General features: G+C 37.8%; 1 long non-coding RNA gene across 1 annotated transcript; it reads left to right on the plus strand.

Annotated features, from left to right (window-relative positions):
• Nucleotides 1-469: 469 nt before the first annotated feature.
• LOC142538888 (uncharacterized) lies at nucleotides 470-1,338 on the plus strand. The gene is made up of 3 exons (XR_012818757.1): nucleotides 470-707; nucleotides 860-947; nucleotides 1,111-1,338. It is a non-coding gene; the product is annotated as an uncharacterized LOC142538888 (long non-coding RNA).
• The last annotated feature ends 14,214 nt before the right edge of the window (nucleotides 1,339-15,552 follow it).

Raw genomic sequence — 15,552 nt, forward strand, 5'->3', positions numbered from 1 at the left:
TAAATTCTATGTGACATGCTCATCCGAAAAAATATTAATAAAAATAATTGAACTTTTAAATATTGGTCAATCCATCACCTATTATACAAACCCTGAAACCGCTTAGCAACGCCAATATAATTATATTTTAATTACACAATATCTGACATATATTAAATTAAATAATCAGAAAAATACAAAAGTTTTACCCCATCTCTCTACAAATGAAGAAACTTTGTTGTAGAAAGTCAAATGTATTTATTCTTGAGTATGTTTTTTGTGAGACGGTTTTACGAATCTTTATCTGTGAGACATGTTAACCTATACCGATATTCACAATAAAAAGTAATACTCTTAGCGTAAAAAGTAATAATTTTTCATGGATGACCCAAATAAGAGATTCGTCTCACAATATACGATCCGTGAGACCGTCTTACATAAGTTTTTGACTTTATTCTTACCAAGTCGTCATGCTTGCCATAATTCAGCCTTACCATGTTTATATATCATCTATCATGAGTAAAAGCACTCCAATCCCTCGATATATTTTCAAAACGAATGCTTAAATCTTGCACAACTTCACATATAATCCTCCCAAATTTTACTTATCATTTATTTAAATAAATCTTTTATTAATTCCCTCTTACTTTAGGGTTTCAATCTTGAAGATTTCGTAGAGATGAATGAACCACCGAAGTATGCTTATGCATATCCCTACCCTGCTCAAGGTGAATTATTTTTCCAAAAACTATGTTTTTCCTCTTTCTTTTTACATATCAAACCACACAATTACACCAGCAAGGGAGTTTTCGAAAGGGTTTCGATTAAAAAGCGCAAACTTATTTCGTTGCACAGTTGCACTTAATTTTAATTGATGTAGGCCAATATCAAGGCCCTCCGGTGATGGCACCACCACAATATTATGCGGCACCACCTCCTCGGAGAGAAACTGGTTTTCTTGAAGGATGGTAAGTACCTCGATACCTTTCTCTCTTCATATAAAACATGTACAGAAAATTTATGACTCTGTTGAAAATAAAATAAAATAAAATAAAAAGTATTTTTTTGGTTGTAGATTTCGATATTTTCGGTTTAATTTTATTTTGATTCGAATCGAGTAATTTTTGCCAGTCTTGCTGCTTTATGTTGCTGTTTCCTGATAGACGAGTGCTGCTGCGATCCCTCCATCATCTTCCTCTGGTGAGAATTTACTCAGAGGACATTTCTTTGTGGAAATTAATTATGGGTTTTGCTCATAATTATTAATTATGATTGATATCTTTGCATGTTTATGGAAAATGTTCGAGTTTATTCAATATTATTAATATGTGGATTTTATAATTTTATGTTTATTTTTCATCGTGATATAAGGTCACTTACGTTCTTTTCTTCTATAAAATAAATTTTATGATCGATCATTGCAAGATAATATATAAGAATTTAATTATTTTTGGATGAAAATATAACAATTAAATTGAAAAGAATAATATTGCGTAATATATATTCTGAAAATTTTGTTTACAAAACAATAAATTTTGGTTTGGTTTATGTGAAAGTGAATGATTTACGGGTTTCTGTCCCCACAGTTTGAATTTCTGAGAAAAGCGACAAGGAAGAATGACTTTGTGGCTAAATCTGAAAATTAATCCAAGATAAAGTCAAAACAAGTTTAATGAGAAAACAAATAATCGATTTTTTTATATATAAATATTATTTTTAAAAAATTAGAAATTAAATTTGAAAATTTTAAAATTTATCTAGTTTTAATTAGTTTGTACACTTTTTTTTACATAAATTTATTTTTTTATGAAAAAATAGAAAACATTTTGAGGATTCGAAAAAACATACCGCCGAATTTTAATATATATATCACAAGATATACAATATAAGATATTACACATTTTATCAAATCTCTTAAAACTAATTTCCATATTTTATACCTTCAAAAATGATCGAACTTGTCCACCAAGTCTATCCAATAACTAAAATTCATGGATCAATAATTTTAATCGATATCACATATAATAACTAGATATCTTATGAGTCGATTTAATAGATTTATATACGTGAGACGGATGAATCAGTTTTATATATTAAATTAAAAATTCATTTAACAAAATTGAATTATATCAAAAAAAATTTTGTTTAATATAATTATTCTGTTTTATATTTAACATACACGCATCCAGAGTATGTCCTCCGTTGATTAAAAATAAAATACAAAACGCGTTACTCCTTTACACGTCACGCTTCCACACACTCCAGTCCCTCGAAACATCGAGTCATGGAGCCAAGTCAAGTTCATACGACAAGTTTCTTGGTCCTGTACTCCTATTTTTTGACCAAAATTAATTAATTAAAGTTGCGTAGGTCTTTTGTGAGACGGTCTCACGAATCTTTATCTGTGAGATATGTCAATCATAATGATATTCCGAATAAAAAGTAATACTCTTAGTATAAAAAATAATATTTTTTCATGGATGCGTCAAATAAGAGATTCGTCTCACAAAATACGATTCGTGAGAACGTCTCATACAAGTTTATGTCATTATAGTAATATAATAAGTATTAGAGTTGTTTATAATCATGTATGTTTCGTATCAAGTTTTAAGGTTGAAAAACATTAAATTAAAGACTCAGTTATATAAATTTTTTGTACCTCACATAAAAATTTAATTTTAGTATAATAGATATTATTCAACTATTAGTTATGTTATTTATTGCAAAATATATTAAAATTGGAAATTCTGCTTTTTTTTTTTAACAAAAAAAGTTTACAAGTTAACGGATGACATATAATTTATAATTTATGCAGCTTTAGTAATAGTTTTGCATCATTCAACCCTACATTAATGTGGCGTTTGGTTGGAGTTTCTTTACGAGTTGAATTTTGAAATTTCGATAAAAGTGACATAATGATAAAGGATACAATTGAGTCGAGTCGAGCTTCTCTCAACAAAAGAAAAAAAAGTAAATAATATATATATTATTTTGATATGTTCTACATTCACCGTACACTTATGCAAGTATCGTATATGTGTCACTCACCTATTATATGTATAATTTTGATATATTTATCATATTCAATAGATATGGAACATCTCATTAGTATTCATATAAATGCAAGTGAATTTGCAGTATATCAAAACTATATATATATATAATATCAAAATTCAATCAAGATTATTAATTTGATATTGCTTTTCCTATATAGTAATAGTTCTTATACATAAATTTGATTTTATATAATTAATATAAATTAATATTGGATACACATAGAGAATGCATGGTTGTCCATCGTGCAAAGTACAGTGGAATATCATCTACCAATAACCATACATTTTTGCTCCGGAAAAAAAGTGTCAAAGTTGGTAGAGCAAGTGAGTGTTTTATCAATTATCAAAAATTTGATTTATCTTATTAATATTTTCTCGAGCGAGTTTGTCGCACGGTGTTTTTTCCTTGCAATTTACGTGTCGAGCATGATTTACATGTTATTGCATTAGTGTGAGCGTTTATTTAATGTAACTGAAGAGTAGCGTTTGCGAGTTCCATCATCATTAAAAAAATATATCCTTTCTTACAGTTGGTATGTTTATATATATATAATATACACACATATACATACATATCTCATTAATACTGGTAAATCCACGCGTACAAAATTTCGCATAAATAATTTATGTTATATAAATAGATAAATTCATATTTTAATCATTTTTATAAATAAATATGAAATTTGATAGGTATAAAGTGATAAATATACCTTTGGATTATTACAAAAAAATTATACTCTTGGAAAAAAAGTTATAACCTGGATCTAAATTTGGATTCTTGTCGTTTGTCGGTTTTACAATATTGAAGCCTTCGACCCGGATATGGATTCAGATCAACGCATTGTATGGAAACTGAAGAGATCCAAGTGGGTACTAGGACCACTAAACGACCCGGCTAATGCAGTTCCAAGACTTCAAAAGCCATTTTATTTGTTTATTTAAACTATTAGAATCTTTTTATTATCAATACGAAAAACTGTTGTTCTTTGTCGTGAATGTTTTTTTTTTTTGCGATTTTGATATTCTATGTTATCAAATTTTACTGTTAATCTATCATTCATCTTCCAATTTTTGTCAATTTTAGTACTTTTTTGATCGAGAGTACTGACGTGAAACTACATACGTCGGCATTGGATCGATGTTGCATCAACATGTCAGAAAATGATTAAAATTATCCAAAAAATAATATAAATGAAATTTGACAATATAGATAACCAAAGTTATAAAGAGAACAAACACATATGAAAAAAACACAATTTTCCCTAATTGTTTTATTAGAAAGAAATTGAAGTTCACAACACTTGCTGTTGACTCCCAATTTGTTCCCACCCAATAGTATTGTCGCCTTCCAACTTAACAACTACCTTCCATAATAACTAATAAGTCCGCATTCCGACATGCCGGTGGAAGAAGCCCATAAGCCAAATACAAAGTGCAACAAAATGTACATCTACTCCACGAAATGCAGCTGGTTGCTCCTAGCTAGATTTTCAGGGATATTCATTTATGTGTACCTGGATTCCTTGGGACGTACGCCACTCTTCTCCAACTTCTCAGATAGGACAAGTCGTTTCACAGCTATTTGGCATAGATACAGAGAAGAACTGCCCAGTACTGGAGGACCGATTGACTCCTCATGATCGAGTCTTGAACTTTTTACTGGCCGGGTAGAAGCTCCTTACTATGAAATGTGCAATCCATGCAAATCTATCACATATATAAGATTTGTAATATTCAACTATACGTTGCACCCCTGCTCCGACGATAGCAATATCGTCGATCGAGCAACAGCAACGATACGTCTCCCAACAATGACGGTCAATAACATCAACAATAATAAACAACAACAAATATAATATCAAATCACTCAATTCCGGTGATTTACCATCGTTCAATACAATAGTATTTATCAGTACTAAACAATGACAACATATGCTCGTACGTCAACACATACCTGATACTCAAGTATATATATAAAATCTGGCTACTTCTTTGATCTCGAGGCTTGTGATGTATCTAAATAATTTAACAACAATTATCATATCATAGTCACCTGTATCAACATAATCATAACAACCTCCATATATAACATCAAACAATCCAACAACAATTAATTCAACAAAATATAAAACTCCATTATAAATTCATATCGTTCATCAATTTAATATTCCGGTGTATTTAATTCACAGTACTACCATCATATACATCCTAATTAATTAACTTCAAATAATAGGCTATTTTACAACATCCGTTAAACTACGAAACTTTATATCAACATGTAGCATATATTCCATATACTTCGAATATATAATTAGAATTAATAACATCTGATAAACAACTCCTCAATTTCAATTCAACGATTAAAATATCTAATTATAATAAATTGAGAATAATTCAAAATAACACCACTATAATCATCTTTTTTGTTAAAATCATACAATATCCAACAAACTTCAATTTCTGTATGGTTCAACAATTTATCAGATTTATTCAAGAAATCGACGAATTTCAAATATCACCAAAACTATAAAATTAATACCTCAAATCGAAGACCTCGTGTCAACGATCCCAAAATCGAAGTCAGTTCGTCGATTGGATAAACCGATAAGTCGCAAAATCGAAAAAAATCGAAAATCTTATTATTTCTTTTTCATCTTCTCTTCGTCTTTCTCGATCTCTATTTGTAGATAAAGTGAAATTAATTATCCATCGCCTCAAATTTTTTTAAATATTAATAATATAATATAATATTTAATATTTTAACATCCATATATCCATTTGGATCAGTCGAACGATCAAAATTTTCAAAACTCAAAACATGAAACTTTTATATCTTTGAATTTTTTACGTTATATCTAAATTTCAAATCATTTGGACTTCATATGACCAATATATGTCATATTTCATTTTTTAAAAATTGTTAATTCTTCAGTAATCTCATAACTCAACAAAGACTGATATTTTCTTCCAACATTACACAAGTAGTGGAGTTAATGTAGCGTAACTGCCAAAATAATGACTAATCATGGGTCTTATGAGAGGTTAAGGACTATTAAGTGGGATTTGTTACTCTCAGTTCATCTGGTACATAAACACACACGAAATCGAGAAAAAAGACGTAGATGAAGTGCTTGCATACAGAATAGGAAATTTTACGAAAATAGGTAAGAACTGGCTTTGCGAGGGAGGATTTTGTCAGATTGGCAAACAAGCCACAAGCCGAAGTGGTGGACCAGTGCTCGCAAATGATGCACGTCTCACCACCCGATGGCTGATAGTACGCCTTAATTATAAAATCGACAACAAATCATTAAAGAGTATGTACTCTCAGTCCTTTGCCAGCTGTATGTTAAGCAATGTGGAACACTTTAAAGGGAATAACATTTTCTCCTCCGGAAATTTTCATTTTTTCTCTCGTGTTATTAGTCAATTATCAGTTTTAATCTACCAACTTACACATATTTTCCGCTTTTTCAAAGGTATTTTACAGCCATGAATCCAAGATTTTGCATAAAAATAGAGTTCGGACTCACCGTTGGTGTTTATCTGCTAATTCTCTACTCCTGTCTATCTATTGGAGATTCAAAAATTTGCTATTCTAATTCTATAGAATTTTTTTTTTATATATAATGATAGAATTAAACTTGACTCTGGATTGAAGCATTGTATTTAAACTATGATATTTTAACGATTTATTATTGTAAATCTCACAAAATATTCTTAGCTCGTAGTGAAACTGTCTGCTCATTTTAAAATTCTACTAAACTGTAGGATCGAGTGCTTTCCGCTTTACCAAAAGCTATAGCTGGTGGTAATGGTGCAACTCAAATCTTTTAAACTGCATAGCAGCTCAAGCACCACGGTTCGATCGCTTATTGCACCCAACAATCTCCCTCCCAATAATTGCACTCCTTGCAATCAATGAGAATCGAACTCGTGACCTTGGCTCTGATAACAATTGTAGGATAGAGTGCTTACCGTTTTACCAAAAGCTATAGCTGGTGGTAATGGTGCAACTCAAATCTTTTAAACTGCATAGCAGCTCAAGCACCACGGTTCGATCGCTCTACCAAGTAGGTACAATTATTGCACCCAACATGAACATTTTTTTTTTAAAAATGCAATGGCCGAAACCATGCCTACATAGATCCATAAAATTTGAAACATGCATTTTGTGAAATCATCCCACAGCTGAATGAAATAATTAACTACAGTTAAAATTATGAAAATAGCAACCAACCTAAACAATTTACCGTTTAAAAATATAAAAGGTCAACCATATTAAAATCTGTCAAAACCCTCAACAAAATAAAATCATCAACCACTTAAAAAGCTGATTAAACGTGTTCCTATAAAATCATATTCTTGCGGAAGAATACGAGGTTCTCGGGTTAACATGCGCCACCAGCTCCGTCCGTTCAGTCATAATCATCTCCAGTCTCCTCATCGAAATGCTCATTGCATCATTCACACCTAGTGAGTCTAAAGGCTCAACACACCTGTAACGTTATAAAGAATACATATACATAACATGCAACAATGAAAAGTATTATACTCAACATACATTTCATGATTTTAAAAGCGTAAACGTAAACATATCGTATAAAAGCATAACATTTCAAAACTTCTCATCATATCATCATATACTTATATATTTACTTTAGTTGAATTCACTTCATTAGTTGTGACTTTCGTATCAGCTCTATCGTATCAGCTCGAAAACCTTTGCACAAAAGAAGCTACATGATAAATCCACGAGTTTTACATGCAAGCACATATACATCAGCATATATATGGTGTAAATGATGAGAAGAAGAGATACATGGGGTGCCTTTGCAAACGCTCGAAAACTCGAAGATTTATGCATAGAACGTGCACCGGAGGGGCGAGGGAAGAAATCCTTTGGAAGAAGCTTGAGGAAATAGAGAGAAACATTGCTGGAAATTTTAGAAAGTTGCTGCGGAAATGGGAGAGGGCTGCCGTGAGTTGGGAGGGGTGGGTTTAGGGTTTGCTTAATATGGTTAAGTTAATGTAATTATACACTAATGGTCCTTAATTAAAATTAATGGTTTAAAAGGATTTTGATTCATTAAGCAATAAATAATACTATCAAGACCAAAAACCCTTCCAAAAAATATTTCGTTTAGGTACGTTTTTGAAAATATTGTCCGAGCCCTCAAAAAGTCCACTGATTCGATCAAATTTGCGTATCGATTAAAAATACGATCCGACGAGTAAAATACCCACCAAGACCCAATTTTCGGAAAAAAACACCCTTAAAACACTTCAAATTAATTAATTAAAATTAATCATTTAATAAAAATATTTTTCCTAATAATCTCCGGTCTCCATTACTCGTTCGAGCGCGAAATACAACTTAAAACACTAATGAACGAAACTTTAAATAAACAATTAATTAAAACACAAATTCATGAAATAACATGCATTTAATGTTTTAAAACAATTTAATAAAATACAAAATAAATTTAATAATTTGTATGTATATGGTTCACACGGACTTTCAAATTATCATGACGTTACACGTAGACATGATATATAGAGTATAGAATGTGGAATCAGTGCACTCGACGAAGCTATAGTCCTCTCCGCCAACCGGCTGACGTTATTATCTTTGCGGTTTCGCATGCATTCTTGATTCTCCCCATGGATCCTCTTTACTTTACTCTCCCGTGCAATTAAATTTCAAAGTTTATAAATCTATCATTCAACTGCGTTATTTGTCTTCAAAAAAAAAAAAGGTTGCTGATCGATTTTCTTGATTCTAAACATGAATCAGATGGTCGTTGATTGCTGGAAGAATCCCCGGAAGAACAGCACTTTTGGAACACCCGGATGGAGAAGATATCAGTTGGAGGAAAGGGAAAAAAAAGTAAATTTCAAAGAACATCTTGCTGCACCATCAGGATACATTAAATTAATTATCGGACCCTGGATGCACTTAAGTCATGTACTGATGTCGTCCCCTCCCTCTTGTCTTTTGGGGATTCAATTATTTGTGCCCAATCGCCATCGAGGGCAACTGAAAGCCACTTTTCACCATATCTAAATATTTTATCTAAATTTTTATTTTTAAATATTTTTTACCTCTATAAACATATAATACGTGCAAACGAACACTATATATAATTAAAGATTTTAAAAAATGATATTTTAAGAAAATTAAAAAAAAACATCAATAAATTTATATAATGATGGTATAATTGTGATTTTAAATAATATTTCACCAAATCAATTTAAAGTTAGTTACTATACGTGACAAAATCCTTTGCTACATTTGGTTTTTTCCAACAAGTCTCCTTTTCACGAATTATAATTATTATATATAAACAAAATACAATAAATCACAAAACAATATTTTATTCATCTCTTTTTTCTTTAAAAAAAAATTTTTCGAGCATGATAAACAATTAAAACAATTAGCTTTTTTTTTTAAAAAAAAAAACAAAATGTTTTTGTCTATGATTTATTATATTTTGTTTATATATAATATCTGGCGTGGTTAATTTTTAATAATGCGGGCAAACACGGTTTGTTTGAAACAGTAACATAGTTTAGAGCATTAAATGTAACAAAAAATTTCGTCCATACGATATTTTTAGTATCTTCAAAATATATTTTTAAAGTCATCTATGTCTCAAAAGTTATTGTGATGTGATACCCAGGGATGAACCCATCAAGATCCGGCCCAAATTCCCGGCCCATCATTAAGGCCCACAGGTGAATGGCCCATGACAAGCCCAGGTATTCTTCTATAAATACCAGGTTGGAGCGTATGATTATTGGATTCACTATATTGTTTTCAGCAGCGCCCTTAGCTGCTCCCCCCATATATCCTCAGTCTCTGACTTGAGCGTCGGAGGGGCTACGCCAGGATACTCTCCTGGCCCCCTCCTAACGGTCTTATTTGTGATTTCAGGCCCAGGGTAATTTTGAAGCCCGTGTCTGGATTAGTGACGCTTGCGTGGATCGGACCCTAAATTTCCCGTGAGTATCACTTGGCGCCGTCTGTGGGAACACTTGAGTTGAGACGTAGAGATGGTAGGCAAGAAAGAAAGTAGAAGAGTTACCTCGGCATCATCGCGTCCTCAGAGGGGACCCGAACAATCTCATGTTGAGACAAGACAAGAACAACCGCATCTTGAGACGAGACATAAACAACCTCGTCAAGAGGCCAGAACTGAGCAGCCCATCCACGAGACGAGGGTCGAGCAAACCCATCCCAATGAGAATGTGGGAAACTTGACCCTGGAACAGCTGGGCCAATTTATCACCCGAACAGTGGATGAGGCCATGAAGAGGAATCAAGAGTCTATGTTTGCAGAAGAGCAGACCGCTCACCAGGAGCGAGAGGAGAATGTGAAGGGCAGTCAGAGTAGGGTGGAGGAGACACGACCCCTCCCAAGTGAGGAGAATCCGGAGATGGAGGAGAAATGGAGGGAGATACAGATGTTGAGGCAGTAGTTGGGAAGCAGAGCACCGGCACCCAAGAGAGGAAGTCCCTTTTCACTAGCCATTTTAGAAGAAGAACTTCCTCCAAATTTTCGACAGTCGAATGTGGGAGAGTACGATGGACATACTGACCCCGAGGAACACTTGGGGAGATTTGAGAATGCGGCCATGTTACATCAATATTCAGATGGAGTCAGGTGCAGGGTGTTCCTGGGCACGTTGGTGAGCTTTCTTGCACAGATTTGCCAGCAGCAAGAGGCACCAGAAAAATTATTTGACCCTGTTCGTGATGAAACAGCAAGAGAATGAAACTTTGCGAGAATTTGTCCAGCGTTTCAACAGTGCAGCGCTGGAAATACCAGCGGCTACCCCTGACATCATGATAAGTGCCTTCACACAAGGACTGAGGGGAGGGGAGTTTTTCAAGTCGTTGGTCAAGAAGCCTCCGTTGAGCTATGATGATCTGTTGGCTCGAGCTGAGAAATATGTAAACTTGGAAGATGCCCAACGGTACAGAAGGATGGAGAGCCGGCCCGGAGTAAGTAGAGTTGAGGGAGCGGAGAAAGGAGGAAGGAAGAGGGGTGCGGGGGAAAGAGAGGAAGACAGAACTAGTAGTAGAAGACAATTCTCATCCCATGTTCCCCTAGATAGGAGTCGGGACGAGGTGATGGAGGTGAGGGAGCCCGCGGGGAGGTGGGAGAAGTCGCGAAGGGTTGGGTACAGTGCTAGATTATCTTCACGGGATAGACGAGAAGGATCCTCATTAAGGAGTCGACAAAGGTCTCGCTCGCCCCCTAGGCGTGGTCAAGGCCCTCCATGGATAAATCAGAGGATGGGTGAGCAGAGAGGAGAAGGTGGATGTCAAGATGTCCCTCAGGAGCTCGTGGAACCGAGGAGGGGAATGAATGAGGATAACCACCCTACGAGAGGAATGATTCATATGATCTCGGGGGGTGCTACTGATGGAGACTCTGGGCGAGCTCGGAAAGCACATGGGAGAAAATTGGAGAACTTTGAGATATATAGTGGTGCAGACTTACCACAAGACCCCGTCATCAGCTTTGGGCCGGAAGACCTCCGAGGCGTTGTGACTCCACATAACGATGCCTTGGTGGTGACGGCCACCATTGCCAATTATGATGTGGCAAGGATATTTATTGATAATAGAAGCTCCGTGAACGTCTTGTTCAAGAGCACGTTGGATCAAATGAAGATGAGAGGATTTGAGTTTGAGCCGGTATCCACCCCGCTGTATGGGTTTGCAGAACACGTCATCTTGCCTTTGGGTCAGATTGTTCTTCCCCTATCCTTGGGGACTGATCCTCGGCGGGTAACAAAGGTGATAGCCTTCACTGTAGTAGATACCCAGTCATCCTATAGTGGAATTCTAGGACGACCAGCCCTGAAGGATTTTAGAGCAGTAGCTTCCAGTTATCATCCGAAGCTTAAGTTTCCTGTGGGAAGAGGAGTTGGAGTCCTGTGCGGGGACCAAAAAGTCGCACGTCGTTGTTATGAAAGAATCGTGAAGGAAGAAGAAAAGAGAAGTCACGAGCATTCGCATGGAAGCTTGAGCTCAGTCTTGCAGTTGTAGAGTCATTCGGAGAAGATTCAAAATGGGTAACTTTGTCCTGTGGAGGTACAAGAGAAGCTGAGAGGAAAGTTGGAGAATGCGCTGGGTAAGGCTCTAAAGAGGCATGAGAACGCTTACCACCTTAGAGAACATCTTCACTTCATTTTTGATGTATTTCGTTCCTGAATTTGTCTTACGTTATCAGTTGATATTTAATAAAGCCAAGTTCTTATATTAAGTTCGTGGTTGTTCTTGTATTATGAGGATTATATGAATTTTATTTTACCTGCTTAGGCTGCGCCTAGTAGAGGAGAAGAGTGGGGGGGGAGAAAAGTTAAATTTTTCCTGCTAAGGCATCGCCTAGCAGAGGAGTAGAGGCTGGGGTGGAGAATATTTATTTTCCTGCTAAGGCATCGCCTAGCAGAGGAGCAGAGTCGGCGATGAGAGGAGCAGAGTGGAAGAGAAGAATTTTTATTTTCCTGCTAAGGCCCGGCTTAGCAGAGGAGTTAGATGGTGGAGATTTTGATTTTATTTTCCTGCTAAGGCCCGGCTTAGCAGAGGAGTTAAAGGGTGGAGGTGTTGATTTTATTTTCCTGCTAAGGCCCGGCTTAGCAGGGGAGTTATGAGATGATGAGGTGAGAGTTTGATTTTTCCTGCTAAGGCCCGGCTTAGCAGAGGAGTTAGAGGGTGGAGGTGTTGATTTTATTTTCCTGCTAAGGCCCGGCTTAGCAGAGGAGTTAGATGGTGGAGATTTTGATTTTATTTTCCTGCTAAGGCCCGGCTTAGCAGAGGAGTTAAAGGGTGGAGGTGTTGATTTTATTTTCCTGCTAAGGCCCGGCTTAGCAGAGGAGTTATGAGATGATGAGGTGAGAGTTTGATTTTTCCTGCTAAGGCCCGGCTTAGCAGAGGAGTTAGAGGGTGGAGGTGTTGATTTTATTTTCCTGCTAAGGCCCGGCTTAGCAGAGGAGTTAGATGGTGGAGATTTTGATTTTATTTTCCTGCTAAGGCCCGGCTTAGCAGAGGAGTTAAAGGGTGGAGGTGTTGATTTTATTTTCCTGCTAAGGCCCGGCTTAGCAGAGGAGTTATGAGATGATGAGGTGAGAGTTTGATTTTTCCTGCTAAGGCCCGGCTTAGCAGAGGAGTTAGAGGGTGGAGGTGTTGATTTTATTTTCCTGCTAAGGCCCGGCTTAGCAGAGGAGTTAGATGGTGGAGATTTTGATTTTATTTTCCTGCTAAGGCCCGGCTTAGCAGAGGAGTTAAAGGGTGGAGGTGTTGATTTTATTTTCCTGCTAAGGCCCGGCTTAGCAGAGGAGTTATGAGATGATGAGGTGAGAGTTTGATTTTTCCTGCTAAGGCCCGGCTTAGCAGAGGAGTTAGAGGGTGGAGGTGTTGATTTTATTTTCCTGCTAAGGTATCACCTAGCAGAGGAGTTAGATGGAGGAGTTGAATTTTATTTTCCTGCTAGGGCCCGGCCTAGCAGAGGAGTTAGAGGGTGGAGGTGTTGAATTTAAATTTTCCTGCTAAGGTATCACCTAGCAGAGGAGTTAGATGGAGGAGTTGAATTTTATTTTCCTGCTAAGACCCGGCTTAGCAGAGGAGCTAGAGGGTGGGGGTAGTGAATTTTTATTTTCCTGCTAAGGCATCACCTAGCAGAGGAGCAGAGTTTGGGAGGAGAAAAATGTTATTTTCCTGCTAAGGCATCGCCTAGCAGAGGAGAAGAGTGGATGAGGAGAATTAAATTTATTTTTCCTGCTAAGGTGTCACCTAGCAGAGGAGTTGGAGGGTGGAGATGTTGAGTTTTTATTTTCCTGCTAAGACATCGCCTAGCAGAGGAGCAAAGTTTGGGAAGAGAAAAATTTATTTGGTTAGTCGATAACAAAAGATGTTTAAGGGGAGCAGAGTTTACGGGGATCGACCTGCCCGGTCAGGTCGCGGGGATCGACCTGCCCGGTCAGGTCGTGGGGGTGTGGGGGCAACGCCCCCATAATTTTTTCAGAAATCACACAATCATTCGCAAGGGAATATATCAAATTTCTCAACGTATTGGGCGAGCTGCCGGGCGCGGGAGAGCTGGTGTGCGGCGCTCGGGCGCGCAGTGAGCAGACGCTCGGCGGGCGAGGGCGAGAGCGGCAGGCAAGGGGCTAGGGGCGAGCTGGTGCTCGGGCGAGCTGGAGTGGCGGGCGAGCTGCCGGGCGCGGGCGAGCTGGCGTGTGGTGCTCGGGCGCGCGGCGAGCAGACGCTCGGCGGGCGAGGCGAGAGCGGCAGGCGAGGGGCTAGGGGCGAGCTGGTGCTCGGGCGAGTTGGAGTGGCGGGCGAGCTACGGGGTGCGGGCGAGCTGGCGTGGCGTGGCGCTGGCGAGCAGGCGCTAGGGCAAAGGCATGGCCGAGGGCTTGAGGGCGAGCCTGTGGCACGCGGGCGAGCCGGCGCTCAGGCGAGCAGGCGAGCGTGGTGCGCGAGGGGGCGAGTGCTTCGGCAGGGCGCCGGACGAGCTCGGTGAGGGCGCGGCGCGCGGGAGCTGTGCGGCCGCGCGGGGCGAGGGCGCCGGGCGAGCTCGCGCAAGGGCGGACGCACGCTGTTGGGGCTAGCGTGCAGGCGGCGAGGTGATGATGAAGCGGTGCTAGGATTGATATTTGATTTGTTTTCAACTTTTTGGAGACTGACGGAGGCCTGGAAGAAAATGCACAACTCACGTGTTGTAAACCGAGAACAACGCAATCAATCGAACTTTGAACCTACGATTCAGTTCGACTCGGGAGGGGGAGACTGGTGATACCCAGGGATGAACCCATCAAGATCCGGCCCAAATTCCCGGCCCATCATTAAGGCCCACAGGTGAATGGCCCATGACAAGCCCAGGTATTCTTCTATAAATACCAGGTTGGAGCGTATGATTATTGGATTCACTATATTGTTTTCAGCAGCGCCCTTAGCTGCTCCCCCCATATATCCTCAGTCTCTGACTTGAGCGTCGGAGGGGCTACGCCAGGATACTCTCCTGGCCCCCTCCTAACGGTCTTATTTGTGATTTCAGGCCCAGGGTAATTTTGAAGCCCGTGTCTGGATTAGTGACGCTTGCGTGGATCGGACCCTAAATTTCCCGTGAGTATCATGATGTATGACTAAATACTGTGGTTGACTTATCATATGAATCTATGGATGAACTAATTTAATGAATGGTAGGAAAAATTATAAAATAAACGCATCTCATGCAATAAATATTAGTTGCATTATCTGATTTTATTTCTAAATCGTATTAGGATCCCGTATACAGCGTAACTCTTCAAAAATAAAACAAGGGAAATTGTGTTTTTTCTTATATATTTATCTTTTTGTGATGGTCATCTATGTTGTCAAACATAAGTTTTAGTCTATCTTCGATAAAACGGCTTAAAATAAATTTTGAACATAGAAAAATTTCGACATGACATTCTCATAAGTTAGATATATCGGAAAAGTCAAACAACAATTTAAAAATGA

Source organism: Primulina tabacum, chromosome 3 (assembly GCF_025594145.1).
Source record: "Primulina tabacum isolate GXHZ01 chromosome 3, ASM2559414v2, whole genome shotgun sequence".
Taxonomy (NCBI): domain Eukaryota; kingdom Viridiplantae; phylum Streptophyta; class Magnoliopsida; order Lamiales; family Gesneriaceae; genus Primulina; species Primulina tabacum.